General features: G+C 35.2%; 1 long non-coding RNA gene across 1 annotated transcript in view; it reads right to left on the minus strand.

Moving 5' to 3' along the window:
• The window catches only part of LOC143242650 (uncharacterized), a 222,718-nt gene extending 216,292 nt beyond the window's left edge, over nucleotides 1-6,426 (minus strand). The window contains exon 1 of the long non-coding RNA XR_013023038.1: nucleotides 6,358-6,426. This is a non-coding gene — a long non-coding RNA (uncharacterized LOC143242650). The remainder of the gene's footprint in view (nucleotides 1-6,357) is intronic.
• Between the last annotated feature and the right edge of the window lie 8,938 nt (nucleotides 6,427-15,364).

A 15,364-nucleotide genomic window follows, 5' to 3' on the forward strand; every position in this document is an offset into this window, starting at 1 on the left:
TTTCTGTTAAACTATGTTTACTGAACTCAACACTTCCACTGAGTTTCTGTTAAACTATGTTTACTGAACTCAACACTTCCACTGAGTTTCTGTTGTATTATGTTTACTGAGCTCAACACTTCCACTGAGTTTCTGTTAAACTATGTTTATTAAACTCAACACTTCCACTGAGTTTCTGTTAAACTATGTTCATTGAACTCAACACTTCCACTGAGTTTCTGTTAAACTATGTTTACTGAACTCAACACTTCCACTGAGTTTCTGTTGTATTATGTTTACTGAACTCAACACTTCTACTGAGTTTCTGTTGTATTATGTTTTCTGAACTCAACACTTCCACTGAGTTTCTGTTGTATTATGTTTACTGAGCTCAACACTTCCCCTGAGTTTCTGTTGTATTATGTTTACTGAACTCAACACTTTCACTGAGTTTCTGTTATGTTCATTAAACTCAACACTTCCACTGAGTTTCTGTTAAACTATGTTCACTGAACTCAACACTTCTACTGAGTTTCTATTGTACTATGTTTACCGAACTCAACACCTCTACTGAGTTTCTGTTAAACTATGTTTACTGAACTCAACACTTCCACTGAATTTCTGTTAAACAATGTATACTGAACTCAACACTTCCACTGAGTTTCTCTTAAAATATGTTCATTGAACTCAACACTTCCACTGAGTTTCTGTTGAACTATGTTCACTGAACTCAACACTTCCACTGAATTTCTGTTAAACTGTGTTTACTGAACTCAACACTTCCACTGAGTTTCTGTTAAACTATGTTTACTGAACTCAACACTTCCACTTAGTTTCTGTTAAACTATGTTTACTGAACTCAACACTTCCACTGAGTTTCCATTAAACTGTGTTTACTGAACTCAACACTTCCACTGAGATTCTGTTAAAATATGTTCATTGAACTCAACACTTCCACTGAGTTTCTGTTGAACTATGTTCACTGAACTCAACACTTCCACTGAATTTCTGTTAAACTATGTTTACTGATCTCAACACTTCCCCTGAGTTTCTGTTAAACTATGTTTACTGAACTCAACACTTCCACTGAGTTTCTGTTAAACTATGTTTACTGAACTCAACACTTCCACTGAGTTTCTGTTAAACTATGTTTACCGAACTCAACACTTCCACTGAGTTTCTGTTGTATTATGTTTACTGAACTCAACACTTCCACTGAGTTTCTTTTAAACTATGTTTATTAAACTCAACACTTCCACTGAGTTTCTGTTAAACTATGTTCATTGAACTCAACACTTCCACTGAGTTTCTTTTAAACTATGTTTACTGAACTCAACACTTCCACTGAGTTTCTGTTGTATTATGTTTACTGAACTCAACACTTCCACTGAGTTTCTGTTGTATTATGTTCACTGAACTCAACACTTCTACTGAGTTTCTATTGTACTATGTTTACCGAACTCAACACTTCCACTGAGTTTCTGTTGTATTATGTTTACTGAACTCAACACTTCCACTGAGTTTCCGTTGTAATAAATAGGAACATTAATAACATTTTGATGTTTCACCTGTGATTTACCTTCCAATGTTCCTTGACATAAACCTGAAACCAAATCCCTGATTTTGTCCTTACAATTTTGCACAATACTGTATATCGGTAATACTAGGGTTTAAATAATTTGTCTAAAGGAAATCAATCTGTAATGCTGAATAAATAACTTCAATTTCACTGACTGATTACAACTTGTTAAACCTTTACACAAAAACCAAAACTTGTTTTCGTTAGTAAAATCCTATAGCTATACTTGTTAAGAAACCATTACAGCCAGTAAGTTGATAATTGTCAAACCTATTGGCATCATTACGTATACAAGACTCAAGATGGTGCTAATCTAAACTGCTTAAATTGCAAAAAATCTAAAATTTTACAACAATGTGGTTAAAAACTGGTTATGATTACAAGTTGTGGTGTCGGAACATCTGTTTGGAACATAATTTGAAATAAATCATGTAAAAGAACTTGGAACTTATTGCATCTTCAGTTAAGTATATGATGTAGTTGGTTAACTTATGTGTAACAAAAGAAAATGTACTATTTTAAGTAAAGATTAATAGTCATCTTTCACCCATTACCCTATTGCTTGGGACATTTCTTGCACTGCTTACCCCCGTTTCTAGGGACATTTCACACACTGATTACCCTCGGTTGCAAGGGACATTTCCCACACTGCTTACCTTCGTTGCTAGAGACATTTCCCCCACTACTAACCCCTCGTTGCAATGGACATTTCTCCTCCTGCTTATCACCCGTTGCTAGGGATATTTCCGAAACAATTTACACCCGTTGCTAGGGACATTTCACACTCTTCTTATCCTCCGTTGTTATGAGCATTTCCCACGCTGCTTACCCCTCGTTGATTGGGAGATTTCCACTACTGCTTACAACCTCATTGCTAAAGACATTTCCCACACTGCATACCCACCGTTGCTAGGGACTTTTCCCCCACTGCTTCCCCAAAATTACGACGGAATTTTCCCCCACTGCTTAACCCCCGTTGTTAGGGACATTTCCACCACTGCTTACACCCCGTTGCTATGGAAATTTTCCCCACTGCTGATCCCCCGTTGTTAGGGACGTTTCCCACACTGCTTACTCACTATTGCCATATAAATTTCCCTCACTGCGTACCCACCATTACTAGGAAAATTTCCCTTATTGAATACCCCTTGCTGCGGAAATTTTCCCCACTGCTTACCCCCCCCGTTACCAATGTCATTTCGGACACTCCTTTCTCGCCATTGCTAGGACATTTCTTCCACTGCTTACCCCTGTTGCTAAAGACATTTCCCCACTGTTTAACTCCGTTTCTAGGGACATTTCTTACTGAATATACCTGGTTGCTAGGGAAATTGCCCCACTGCTTACCTCCCGTTGCTTAGACATTTCCTCATCTGTTTACCTTCGTTGCTAGGACATTTCTCCACGGAATACACCTCTTTGTAGGACATTTCACCATTTGCTTACCCCCTGTTGCAAGGGACCTTTTCTCCACTGATTACCCCTGTTGCTAGGGGCATTTCCCCACTGCTTACCCCCCGTTGTTTGGGATATTTACCCTACTTTTTAACACTGTTTCTAGAGACCTTTTCCCCACTGATTACCCCTATTGCTAAGGACATTTTCCCTACTGCTTACCCACGTTGCTACGGCTATTACTTTTGCTATGGCTATAAAGCTTAACCTGTTGACTGCCAAGTAGTTCAGCTGCTACTAAGTAAGTGAAATTCATGTATGGTGCTGGCATCTAGTGTTAAAGTTAGGCATTATTGAGAAAGAATTAACTCGTCCGTGGCACCGTGTTACCGATCGGCTTGAACGAGTTATCTCGTCTACGGCACTGAACAGGTTAAAGCTTGTTTTTCTCTCCTAGAAATACACATATGTTAATGTGAATCACTGTCTTTGTGGGCGCTATTTATGACAATACTGTAATTAGCTACCTTTGAATAAGATATTAACTTCAATGTTTTCGTCTTGCCACAAAAGCAACATTCTCTAAAAGAAATGTATATATATATATTTAAGTACTTATATTTCTGCTAAGTGACAGAACGTTATCTGTGAACTTACAACCGTGGTGAGCAGAGCACAAAAAGCTCATTGTGCAGCTTTCTGCTTAACTTGAAACAGCTTTAACTCCACTGAATTATATGTAAAAACAAACAAGTATGATAACAAATAGATAAATTTATTAAGCAGAAGGCTTAAGAGATGTTTAAGATCATAAAACGTATCCTAAGATTACTAGCAGTATAGAGAGCTTAAGTGTTCTGCTTGAAAGCTATATATATGTGTATAAATACTGCAGTAATACAATGGTGTACCTGTAGTGCTTAAAGTACAACCCTGCTTTATACCAAGTTGAAACTCTTAAGCGACTGGTTTTACCAAGTTATTTTTACTGAAGTGATTCGATCCTTGCACGAGTGAGTTAGAGAGAGAGCACAGCGTGATACACATTTCTCACGCAAGTTTTAATATCGTGCACTGTTTTAAAATGATACACTTAAGGATATGAACATCAACCTAAAACATGTTTCAGAAAACTATAAGAGCCCCTCCAGTGGTTCAGCGGCATGTCTGTGACTTACAATGCGAAAAACCTGGTTTCGATACCCGTGGTGGGCAGACCACAGATAGCCCCTTGTGTAGCTTAGTGCTTAATTCAAAACAACAACAATCTAATATTCGGCCTGGCATGGCCAAGCGTATTAAGGCGTTTGACTGGTAACTCGCGGGTTCGAATCCTGGTCGCATCAAACAGGCGTGGAGGCGTTGTAATGATACGGTCGATCCCACTATTCGTTGGTAAAAGTGCAGCCCAAGAGTTGGCGGTGGGTGGTGATGACTAGCTGCCTTCCCTCTAGTCTTACACTGCTAAATTAGGGACGGCTAGCGCAGATAGCCCTAAATTAGCTCTGCGCGAAATTAAAAAACAAAACAAAACTATAAGACGTTCTGTAAAAATAAGATATATTTTTTTTATAAACAGAAATCAATAGTTGTTTATTCCGTTTATAAAGAAATAAAAATAGATATATCCAAAACAACCGAAAGGTAGGAAATACTCTAACTTCAAATCAGTATCTTCAACTACCTTTGTTTTATCATTTAATGCCCCCCCCCTCAGTAGCATAGCGATATGCCAGCGGACTAAAACTGAAAGAAACCAGATTTAGAAACTCGTGGTGAGCAGAGCAGAGATAGCCCTCTGTGTAGCCTGGTGATTAACAAGAAACAAACAGTTATTAAAGTCTGCAAAAAAGGTGTATCTGTTTCTGTGTTTTCCTACTTGGGGTTATTTGCTGTGTCTACCAAGGGGACTCGAACCCCTAATTTTAGTATTGTGATAAAAAAACTTACCACTTTCTTACCGAGAGACATGTTAGAAAGGTATGAAAGTGTGAATATTACAATATTCTATTATATTAGTTTAGTTATATTCGAGGAAAACTACTTTTCTTTAAAATAATAATGACATACAAGGTAAGAGAGTACCCATGCACAAAGTATATACTTATGTAATAACATCAGGATATTAATTCACTTAATCGTATCGTAAAGCCTGTCTAAGTTATTTTGATGAAGTGGAATTGACAAATGCTTCAGTCTTCAACTTCGTACTTTCAAACATTAAATTTTAGAAATCAGAGAAATAGAATGACTTGGTTCTAATCTAATATTAAACTAAACAGACCATAAAAACACATGTGCTACACTTTTTGAAAGGTACGTCAGGATAATACGAAAAGGAGCGCACCTAATTTTAAATTATAATTACAAAATAATCAACGTTATTGATGTAGTTTTAAGTACATCTCGAACTGTAAGATACAGGCATGGTTTTTCCTTGCCTTTCTATTTCAATTTCACCATAAAATGAAAGAGAATGTTGATGCGTGGTTCTATTTCTAGACAGTTTTCATAACGTTTAATCTTAACTCTTGTATAACGTGAGTCAGAAAACTGAATTTAAAAGTATCGAAAACTAGAGTGAAAATATTTATAAATAGGAAATCATCCCAATGAAGACTCGTTTTTAGTTCATTTAACCAATTTACTAAATGTTATAACTACGTGTCTTACCCATATGTCTCAACTGTATGTCTTAACTACAGATCTTAACTACATGTCTCAACTATATGTCTCAAATACATGCCTCAACTATGTGTCTCAACTGCATGTCTTAACTATATGTCTTAACTACAGATCTTAACTACATGTCTCAAATACATGCCTCAACTATGTGTCTCAACTGCATGTCTTAACTATATGTCTTAACTGCAGACCTTAACTATATGTCTTAACTACAGACCTTAACTACATGTCTCAACTAAATGTCTTAAATACATGCCTCAACTATATGTCTCAACTGCGTGTCCTAACTATATGCCTTAACTACATTCCTTAACTATATGTCCCAACTACATGTCTAAACTATGCGTTTCAACTATATGTCTTAAATACATATCTTAATTATGTCTTAAGTATATGTCTTAACTACCTGTCTTAACTATGTCTTAAGTATACGTCTTACCTACATATCTTAATTATGTCTCAACCACATATCTTAAGTACATGTCTGAACCATATGTCTTAACTACATGTATTAACTATATCTCAAATATACATGTCTTAAACACATATTTGAACATTTTTCAGCTACATGTCTTAACTACATGTTTTAGCAATGTGTCTTAACTACATGTTTTAGCAATGTGTCTTAACTACATATTTTAGCAATGTGTCTTAACTACATGTCTTAACTATATATTTTGATTTTCAAACTTTATATCACAAAAAACTTAAAACATTACACATCTCGACTGAATCTACTTTTCCACAACAAATCGGTCCCTGGACATCTATTTCTCGTGGTGTTCTTGCCTCCAGTTTAGAAATCCCTGCTACACAGAAAATATAAATTAATTCATTTAACGCATAACACCTAAACACGTTTCTGCCAGTTCCCACCTTGTCACAGTAAGTTTTTTTAATCGGGAAACAAACCCAAACTAATCACTCAACACTGAGTAACAATGTATTACATTATCAGGCGTCTAGACGTTAAGTTCTGCGGTATCGTGCGTCCAAATTCTATTGTTCTGCATTACAAGGGGTCCAAAAGGTAATATTCTCAATGCTATATTCGTCTTGTATGAAGCCTTAATACATAAGGGAATCACACTTCATAAAAAACATAGCATATGATTCATCATAACAATATTTCTACTTGTCTTCAAGTGTATATATCTACTCGAAACGTTCATTATTGTTTTCTAAGCTCTAACTATACACACGCAGAAATCATATTTTGGAAAGACGCGAAACAATAGAGTTGGAATAGCAACTGTAGAAAGTGCGTACATTTCAGCAATTTGGTTACTATAAAGAGATTGCAAATTCACATATGTATGTATACACATATATCAACTTTAAACCGAATAAAATCTGGTGTCTGCTACTTTTTTACACGAATATAATTCTTGTAATAAACGCACAAATTCAACCTTATTTCTGCAGGTTGAGGGCATAGAATTTCAAACCTATTTCGCTCTACAATCTGTATTTATCACATTTTCTACAAGTCTCTGCGTATTGTAGTTTTATAAATTGCGGCCCGGCATGGCCAAGCGCGTAAGGCGTGCGACTCGTAATCCGAGGGTCGCGGGTTCGCGCCCGCGTCGCGCTAAACATGCTCGCCCTCCCAGCCGTGGGGGCGTATAATGTGACGGTCAATCCCACTATTCGTTGGTAAAAGAGTAGCCCAAGAGTTGGCGGTGGGTGGTGATGACTAGCTGCCTTCCCTCTAGTCTTACACTGCTAAATTAGGGACGGCTAGCACAGATAGCCCTCGAGTAGCTTTGTGCGAAATTCCAAACAAACAAACAGACTTTATAAGTTGCTGCAAAAACTGTTCACTGCACTTTCCTACAAACTTTCGTTGTTATGCGATAAATGACTAATCTTAATTGTTAGATAATAAATTTATAAATCGATTAATTCTTCTGAAATAAAATTTGCCGAAAATAGTACCTAAAATTGGATATGAACTAATTTCGTTTCGAATGTCAGCTGTTTAATAACTCGCTTTAATTACCAGATACCGAAATATTTGTTGTTGTTTTTTACAATGAAGTATGTTTAGTTAGAGCGTTATTACATAATAAACTGTTATTTTGCTTCGAAAGATAAACATTATTAATCACGATTTGTTTGTTTGTTTTGGAATTTCGCACAAAGCTACTCAAGGGCTATCTGTGCTAGCCGTCCCTAATTTAGCAGTGTAAGACCAGAGGGAAGGCAGCTAGTCATCACCACCCACCGCCAACTCTTGGGCTACTCTTTTACCAACGAAAAGTGGGATTGACCGTCACATTATAACGCCCCCACGGCTGGGAGGGCGAGCATGTTTGGCGCGACTCGGGCGCGAACACGTGACCTACAAATTACGAAGCGCACGCCTTAACGCGCTAGGCCATGCCAGGCCCTATTAATCACGAATTAATAACTTTTATTTAAGAATCTATTTTATCATTATTAAATAATAGAAATAAAGCGTCGTTGCTATGACGTAATAAAATATTAAATATAATATTATCAAACAAAAAATGGAATAAGTTAACTTCCTTCCGTCACTGACCACAACTAGAAGGTCAAACTGTGGTCACTGGATAGATGAAAATCTTCAGCACATGTTGTATAATTTTTCGTACAGAATTATTACAAATAAACAAATAGTCGTAAGTCTATCAGAATACACTGAAAAGCATAATTTTACGTTTGTATAATAACTGTAGAACATAAAATATTTTACTGTATTTATAAAAGAATAAACGATACGTTCGTGCATTGGAGTGAAAGTGTAATATCTTAATACAATAATCTAATACGCTATTAACACTCCTACGAAAAGTGGGGCCTAATAGGTCCCAGAGCAACTTGAAAGGTTATAAACATTAGGCTAATAATTTTGTATTTAAATGAAACTGCCATTAACTGACTTTATCCCTTTATATTTTAAGGAGCAATAATATTTTGACTTTTCAGACATTTGCGAAATAATATTTAAAAAAAAATTTAAAACATCCACTGAGGGTATTTTGGGGCCTATTAGGCCCCAGATCAAAAAACATAAAAATGACTTTATTTATTTCCTGAATAATTCTAAAACAGGCCTGGGCAACCGAAAAAGCAAATTATAGTAAAAATATATTAATTTTACAACTTCTTTTCAAAAGATCGAAATTTAGGATAATAACTCTACTCCAACAATTAGTTAAGACGGTCCTGATTATTACCTAGTTTGCCCAAAGTTTAGAAACTTCACAGAAGTATTTAGAATAATCTAGAATATATTCTTGAAGCTTCTAGAATATTCTAGAAGAATCCAAAAATCCTATATATATAGGAGCTCAAATCTTCAAACCGTGTCAAAAATGATATCTCTTGATGAAGCTGTACATTTACTGACAAAACCATCCGACGATGAAAGTGAACATGATAATGTCGAAGACTACTCTGAAAGTTGTGATGATGATCCTTCTGAAGCCGAAAATGATGAACAAATCTCGCCGTACCCTTCTGAAAGTGAAGAAAGTAATCAAGAAGATCTTACTACGATGCCAGTGAACGAACTTTTGTCCAAAGATAAGAATTTTAGTTATTCAACAACACCTTCAAGGATCAACAGGAGAATCGCAGCTCTCAATATATTCAATGGGAACCCAGGCATTACAAGGCAAGCTGCTCCAAGAGTCTCTACACCATTCAAAACATTCAAAATTTTCATTTCTGATAATATGATGGAACAGATCATTCACTCAACAAACACCGTCATGAAAGAACCACTTTGTGAAGAAGACCTCTGGAAATGGATCGCAGCTAATCTTTTCCTTGGAATAAGCAAATCCAAAAATGCATCGATAGACGTAATGTTTTCAACCGAATTCAGTTTGCCATTTTTGTGAAAACTTATTACACAAGGCAAATTCAAAAAAATGTGCTAAAAAATCAGATTTGACATCCACTCTCAAAGAAATAGAGAAATCAAAGATGCCGCCATCTCTGGAGTCTGGAATTTTTTCATTGAAAATTGCAAAAAACAGTTACAACCCAAGCGAATACCTGACAGTGGATGAACAACTATGTAACTTCAAAGGAAGAGTTGGCTTCAGAACATACATTCCGACAAAGCCAGGCAAATACGGAATAAAGATTTGGTGCCTAACAGACGCAAAGACAAGTTACCTCCTCAACGCTCAAATTTATACTGGAAAGGTTGGAAACACGACAGAAACAAATCAAGGAGAAAGAATAGTCAGAGAACTAAGTCAGCCATTTCTTGGAAAAGGAAGGACAATAACGACAGATAATTTCTTCACAACAATGACACTTGCCAAGTACCTACGAACAAAAACAACAGGACTTGTTGGAACCATACGGAAATCAAGAACCTTCCTGCCTCCTGAAATAAATACAAAATCTAGAGAGTTATCACCAAAGTTTTTCTACCATGACGACATCACTCTTCTCAGGCACTCAGACAAACCAGGAAAATATGAGCTACTACTGAGTTCTCAGCATCAGTCTGGTGAAATAGAAGAAAATGGAAAGCCCGAAATCGTCAATCTTTACAATGCAACGAACGCAGGTGTCGAAACTCTCGATCAACTGGTGAGATATTATACAACAAAGAAGCGATCAAAGCGCTGGTCAGTCTGCATATTCTATAACATTCTAGATCTTGCTGCGTACAATGCTTTCGTTCTATACTCGACAAAACATCCAGAATTTCTTCGTCAACATAAATCAAGAGCCAGAAGAGAATTTATACGGCAATTGGTGCTTGAAATCAAAGAAATTTACTGCAAAGATAATGACAAAACAACCTTATGTGAACCGCCTGCAAAGAGGGCAAAAAAAAGGACGATGCCATTTGTGCGGCAGATCAAAAGATAGACAGTCGAAAATTGTTTGCTCAAATTGTAAAACAAATATTTGTCAGAGCCATTCTAAAGTTGTTTGTAATGAATGTTGCTAAATCACTGTGTTTCTATTGGAAAAATATGTGGCCTAATAGGCCCCAAAATCACTTTAGTGGATGTAAATATGTTTTTCGTAAGAGTATTAACCAGTAGAACGTAACTTATTGAAGGTAGCTTTGAGAGATGGTAAATAAACTTGTATAATTTTGTGTATACTGTTTCGCTTGTCAACTGAGTTTTCTTAGATTCACCGACACAAACGATTTCACTGTCACTTTCTTAACTGTACAATTAAAACTTACCCAACAGTAATATTTTGTATACATACGTATATATCTAAACACACAAAATACACTAAAGTATTAGTTTTAATATACATTTACTACACAATAACAATATTTATAACTCTTAACACATTTTTATGTGTAAATAAGTGTATGTGTTATGTTTTTATGTTGACGTTTGTATAGAGTTTTTAATATATTTTATCTGACTGTTGAAATTATTAATATATTTTCTTTTCATGGTTGTATGTCAGTAACCTTACAAGAATGTTTTATTTTAAGTGATTGTTCTGTTTCATGCTACGTTTTGTTCGTAGGAAGTTATTAACTTACGTCTTTGGGTTTGCCTTTTGATATTATGTGTTAGTGTAATTAGATTTTATGTATAATTTGTTTTAATTCTTTGAAAAAAAAACGTGTGTGTTTTCACACGTATCTTCTTCTAATTTACAATAATTACTTTAGTGTTATCAATGTTAGCATATAAATGTTAGTTAACGGTGAAGGCAAGTTATCCTGATTTCTTCAACGACAGTTTAGATGTTGTAATTGGTTTCATACTTATACAACAATGAATGATCATAAAGGCTTGAAATTAAAAAAGTGGAAAAACGTGTGGTATTCAATCATGTTACGTGTTTTCTACCACGTTACGTTAGATTTTTTAAAAGATGAAGAGATTATATTAAGTTTTATAAACAGAAACTTTGTACGATTTCACTCATCATTTAACACATTGTCTTGTACGGGTTTTTTGTTTGTATATGTGCTAGCGCAGATAGCCATCGAGTAGCTTTGTGCGAAATTCAAAATAAAAAAAATCAAGCTATTAAATAATTTTAAAAAGAAGACAAATATGAGTTTCATGTATAAGATAGAATACTACAAATACTATATATTTATGTTAGTTTTAACCATTAAGAATATATTTTTAACAAAATTGGATAACACATGTTATATTACTTGTAACTACAAACAGATCAGACGATGCTGATTATGTAACTAACATGCTTATAGAAAGACCGATTTTTATTGATTCATTTCATAATAAAATATAAATGATGTGATAATAACATGAATATATTTGTCTGTTAATTTTTTTATTTGTGCATATTAATTAAAAATGTTGTAGTTATAAGTTGACTATTCAATTTTGTATTTATTTTTTCATAGTACCTTACACATTCATAACGGAACAGATTATTTTAATATACAAATGCGAAAACGCAAAATCCATCTACATGTTGAACATGTTTCTTTATTGGACAGTTAGCTATTTTGTAGAATATGTAATATTTCAGATGGTATGAAAACGAAAGAGAGGAACGTAATGATGAATCTTGCTCGATTAACAGAATCTCTGTAACTTTGCGTTTTCTTATAGCAAAGCCATATTTGGCCATCTGCTGAGCCCACTGAAGGGAATCGACTTCTTTGTTTGTTTTGAATTTCGCACAAAGCTACTCGAGGGCTATCTGTGCTAGCCGTCCCTAATTTAGCAGTGTAAGACTAGAGGAAACGCAGCTAGTCATCACCACCCACCGCCAACTCTTGGGCTACTCTTTTACCAACGAATAGTGGGATTGACCATCACATTATAACGCCCCCACGGCTGGGAGGGCGAGCATGTTTGGCGCGACGCGGATGCAAACCCGCGACCCTCAGACTACGAGTCGCACGCCTTACGCGCTTGGCCAAACCGGGCCGAGGGGAATCGAACCCATGATTTTAGCGTTGCAAATCCGTAGACGTACCGCTGTACTAGCGGGGGCCGAATCTCTGTAACCAATCGTGTGCCAAACCTGGCAGAGTGTGTAGCTATGTTACTAAGTGTTTTGATTTTATTTTATAAATCTTGTTATGTTAAAAGAACAAATACATGTTTTAAAACGTTCAAGTGTCAGCCTGCTCTATATTTGAAATGTTTTTATTTCTGAAATTATTATCAATTTTTAATAAACAAATGAAAAAAAGGTCAGATACTTGTCACACTTTGAAACATTAATGTAAAATATTTGTCAAAGGAACCACTAAATTATCTTCCACCTACCTACCTACTGAACTGGTTCAGTCAAGTAGAATGGCACGTGTACTTTATTCTGGGAACGGTTCATGAACTTTATAAGCGTGTATTTTAGTAACAGATATTTGCTACTGATAGACAAGGTGATACCTCAATGATACAGCACCTCTTATTTAGTAATAAGAATGACTGTCGGCATGTGAGTAGTAACTGAATCCTGAGAAGAATATCATTGTTAATTTTCTTACACAATACTCTGTTTACCCAGTTGGAAGAAAAATAATTAACTGACTGGTTACAAAAACTGGTTAACCTCGGATACCCAGTAAAGAAAACACAAAATAAGCTTGTTTTTCCCTTTGATTGTGTAAATCATTATTTTATAAATTATATCCAATATTTCCTCATTTCAAAATCAGATAAGTGTAAGAAAAATCATGATTACTAAGTAATACACTTTCCCTCGATACCTCCTGTTATTCTACGGCTCTTACCTCATTATTCCTGCGAAACATTTTCACCTGGGGGCACCACATACTGTTGAACAACAGCAGCATAAATACAGGTATTATAATCAATAGTTTAAGGAATATCGAAGTTCGTATTATTCCCGACAAGATAATGAAGCAAGAACTTTTGGTACCAGCTGCCACTAAATAAACACGTGTGGCGGAATACGCTTTTTTTTTTTTCTAGTGGCAGACGACAACCAAAGTGAAACAGTAAGTTCTGAGGACAGTAAGGCCAACCACGAGAAACTAGTTGACTCTCATGATACATTTAACCACCACCTTATTAACATGTTGACTGCCGAGTATTTCAGCTGCTACAATACAACTCTAATGCTTCTTCATTTTGTAACATTTTTCGTGACGCCATTCTAGATTGAAAGTGAAACAATTTGTAAGTAGGTCAAATGCATATATGGTGCTGACATCTACCGTTGAAGTTAGGTATTATTGAGAACTCTAATGGCTATATCATGTTTAAGAGCTAAATGTGGCCATTGAATCAGTATGTATACGATAACCTTGCAGTTGATCATTCAGTGTTAAAAATAAAACAACAGAGATAAACGTTATGAAATAGAAGTTTTAGTTAATTAACTTTATAAACAAAAAATGCAAATTTTATTTCAATGCGATCCAAGTTCAACCTTAAACGTACAATAATTGCAATAATGATAACATTATAAGAAGGTTTTTAAAGAACGCAAGAAGACATAAAAATAACAGATTAAAAGCTTTAACAAAGGTAATTACTTTCAACTGTCTCGTAAAAAACACATTTATACTGGTACTGTTTATATATAAATAAAAATTGTTTACTTGCTGAAGCAAAATGAAAACAGCAAGGTCACCTGAAGCCTAAAACAATTTCGTTCAATAATTTTCATTTGAAACAAACTAAACTAAACATACAACACACACACATCGACATCTCAAGACTTAAAGTGTTTCGAACATAGTCTGTTAAATTGGTGTAACCTTCAGTGTTTTAGCCAACACTGCAGAGTATTTTTCATCCTTAGATTATCTTAGACAAAGAAAACACTAGTTAAAATGGAACTCGGAATGTTTACAAAATTATAAAAAAGCCAATTAAAATCCCCAGAGACCCGGAAATGCTAGGCTTGAGTCCACTTTCATCAAACGTCCTGTCTTTACAGCCGTGAGGGTTTTATAATGTGACAGGAAATCCCACTACCTAATAATGATGCATTTTGTATGTCCATGCAGAATATGGACGAACTTTCATCAGTCTGAGGGTTGCTAGTTCGAATCATCTTCCTACTAAACATGTTCGTACTTTTAACCGTGAGGGCGTTATTACATGACGATGAATCCCACTGTTCGTTGGTGGCCCAATAGCAGAGATTGTTGATGACTAGCTGGACGGTTAGCCAGCAGAATGACTAATACCATTTCTACTGCTCTAAGTCCTGTTACAAATCATGACTTTCACAGAATCTGGTGTTACTGGTGGAATGTTGTAGCAACAATGGGATTAAATATCAGTAACAACAGTGCTTTAAGGTATTGTATAATTATACAAGTGTATTTGAAGGTATTCTGTGTAAAGTGACACACACACAATTAAAAATACACAAATGCTATAACACAAATTATTGGACAGGCTTTGTTAGTGTATTTCAAAACCTGCTAACAGTGGAGGTTTTAAATGTTTTATCTTTTTCTAGGCCAAAGAAGTTTCACTGAGCTGTCCTTCTCTCAAAATAAATTCTTAATCAAAGTCCACGAAGATTCATAAAAACGTACTTTATTGTGATATGTTTACTTCAATAATCATATAGTATGATTTAGTATTTCTATCACTTATATAAAATGATATTGTTAATCGTATTATATTGTTGATCGTATTATATTGCTGATCGTATTATATTGTTAATCGTATTTCTTGTTGATCGTATTATATTGTTCATCGTATTATATTGTTCCATTAAATACTTCCATTTGGCTTCAACTTGACTGTCCTTCATTAACATATTTCCTTTAATACTTTGTTTTGT

The sequence above is a fragment of the Tachypleus tridentatus genome, unplaced genomic scaffold (assembly GCF_004210375.1).
Source record: "Tachypleus tridentatus isolate NWPU-2018 unplaced genomic scaffold, ASM421037v1 Hic_cluster_2, whole genome shotgun sequence".
NCBI lineage: Eukaryota > Metazoa > Arthropoda > Merostomata > Xiphosura > Limulidae > Tachypleus > Tachypleus tridentatus.